A 3202-nucleotide genomic window follows, 5' to 3' on the forward strand; every position below is an offset into this window, starting at 1 on the left:
TTAACGCCTTACGTTGTGTTTAAGAAAAGAGGAAAGGGAAGGAAAATAATGATTAAAGAAAAAATCTCGTGTTCATGAGTTTTTTTTTAAATAGATAAAGAAAAGAGAAGAAATAATACAAATAAATTAAAATATTTATAAAATTATACATCTACCTGTCAATTATAATTCTTTTTTAAAATAAATTAGAGTATATTTGTAAAGATTTAATGGAATTTATGTTTATTTTTAAGTAAATTATTTAATTAAAACAAATGAAAAGAAACCCTTTTGCAGCAAGATATCAATTACGTATAAAAAAAAACTTACTAAATCAAAGGAATAACGGGCTAAATATGTTATTAAAGTAATTGGGCCCAAGAAGGCCATGAAGGGGAGGCCCAATACGCATTCGTTCCAACTTCCAACCCAATTTTAAACATTTTATAATTTACACGAACCTTATTAATTAAGACTAGTTATGTACCCGTGCAATGTGGTGAGAGCCGTGAATTTCAACGATTTTGAAGTTTCACTGGTTTTATTAGAGAAGATTTAACGATGACATAAGTTACACTTGGTCTTTACATATTAATACAATTTGAATAAATAAGAGTTATGGTTCCAATTACGATCTATCAATGAAAAAAAAATTGTATGATAGTTTAAAATCCAATATATTTAAAATCCAACATATGTAAACGACTCTACAAATGTGTTCGATTTACACCAAGAGCAAAGAATCAAGAGAACAAGAGCGAGACCGAGAGTTCTAAAGCAATTGAATGAGAGATGAATGAGAGAACTTTTAATAACTCATGGTGAATATCAGTTTGAATCTCACATTTGGGGATGGGGATAAGACATAGAGGTATGAGAGAGTGAATACATGAGTGGAATGTGTCAAAAGTATATTGAGAACATGAAAAAAAATAAAATAATAATGTACATTGGTAACTTGTACTGTATGTCATTTTAATCGTAGATTAAAAGATTTTAAAACTTAATGCATTATGAATTGTTTTTAAGACTTTTAAGACCTTATACATAAATGTATAGTACTTCGTGCATTAAAAATTGTTTGTAAGACTTTTGATAAATTTGATTTATAAGGTAGTATAGATGATTGAAAATATGTAGATGCACGATTCACAAAAACAGATTTTTTTAAATCAAAATGTATCAATAAAACTCATGAAAAAGATTTTATTGCATTATGATAAGAATAAAGTGAATTTTTATGATAAGACATGGGTTATGCATACGTATATAGACGTACGACTATATAACAATTATAGTGACTGCGATGAGAATAGTTCTGAGTTTTTGGATGAGTTAACTTTTAGTCTATATTTTTCTTTAAATACCTTCAGACTTTAGTATTTTCAACTACCATAAACTACAATTGTACTCATTTTCGTTAACTTTTACATACATTTAATCATTTTCACATGTATCAATTTGTTAAATGTTTGATCATGATGATAAAAATTAAGTAAATAAAAATAATAGAATGAAAGTTTTGTTCTCATTTTCTCACTATAACTCTTATCATATGTGACATATATATATATATATATATATTATATATATATATATGTGTGTGTGTGTGTGTTTGTGTGTGTGTGTGTGGGGATCCATTCAAGAGAGAACTGATTAGTTTGTAATAACTGTGAGATTCAATCTCAACCACAAATCAATGAATAAATTAGGAAACTAATATTTTTGGTAATTTGACTTAAATTTATAATTAAAAGACATTTTAGGGAATTTTTTTTTATCTCTCTTTCTCTCTCTCCCCTATTTGGCCTTCGACGAACACCATGTGATACTCAAAATACTCCAAGATACACAATGTGATACCCAAAACACCCCAAGTAAACTTTGAGACTATTGTGGTACCAACTGTGGTACCACTATGATACCAGATGTTGGGAATATTCACAGGTGGGTGTTTAATGGTTGATCATCGGAGAAAGCGTTTTGGTCAGACAAGATGACCGGAGAAGGTCATCAGAGTGATGGTGGGTGCCAGAGAAGGCCACCGGATTTGGTCCTTGTGTGTGGGTATATATATGCATATATTAAAATAATTAAATTGATTAAAGTAAATTGAAATATTAAACTAATTAAAATAAATTGAATAATCAACACAATTTACTAATTTACCCTTTGTTTTATTTTAGTAAATAACATTAATTATCTAAAATGATTGACTTATATTGAACCTTACATACAGTTACCACAAACTATTTAGTTTTTACTTAGTTAGATCTATATATATATAGGGAAGGGTTCAAACAAGAACCCCTCTGATTTACAAGAATGCGAGAACAACCCAATAACCTCATATTGTGATAAAAAATAAAATTAAAAGATTTTTAAAATTAAAATTGAAATTTAAAAAGATTCAAAAAAATATTAAAATTAAAAGGATAATAATGGAAATGATATCATAAAATCTTTTAACACGATTACACGATCATGATTATTATTATTTAATAAACGGCTAATCGTGTGATTATCATGTGATATGGGTGTGATAATCATGTATTATCACACACTTATCACATTATCACTTATATTAACACGATTTGGTGTGATTTGGGTGTGATATGGGTGTGATAATCATGTGATTATCACACAATTATCACTTTATCGCTTATTTCAACACGATTTGGGTGTGATATGGGTGTGATAATCAGGTGATTATCACACAATTATCACATTATCGCTTATATCAACACGATTTGGTGTGATATGAGTGTGATAATCATGTGATATCACTATCATAACAGCGCACTCGATTTGATCATGCATAAATACAACTTATTAAAGTTCCATACTTGAATTCGTCTAACTAACTGCAGATAAACATAATCAAATATTGAATAAATATCTCATTTTAAATATAAAAAATATAAAATATAATTATGATAATTATTGATAACTAATATAATTTAATTAAAGAAATTACAGCAAAACACAATAACTTATAAAAAAATTAATTTAATATTGATATCGATATTTTTTTTTTCAAAATTTTATGATATTTTTAAATTATATTTTATTCAAAAATAAAAATATTACCACTTTCTCAAAACCACATAAAACCCATGTTTACTTAAAATTCAAGATTACAAGTAAATTATGCAAAAGTACAACTTATCAAAGCTCGATTTTTGAATTCGTATAACTAATTGCGGATAAATATAATCAAATA

The sequence above is a fragment of the Cynara cardunculus genome, assembly GCF_001531365.2.
Source record: "Cynara cardunculus var. scolymus isolate 2C chromosome LG 1, CcrdV1, whole genome shotgun sequence".
Classification (NCBI taxonomy): Eukaryota; Viridiplantae; Streptophyta; class Magnoliopsida; order Asterales; family Asteraceae; genus Cynara; species Cynara cardunculus.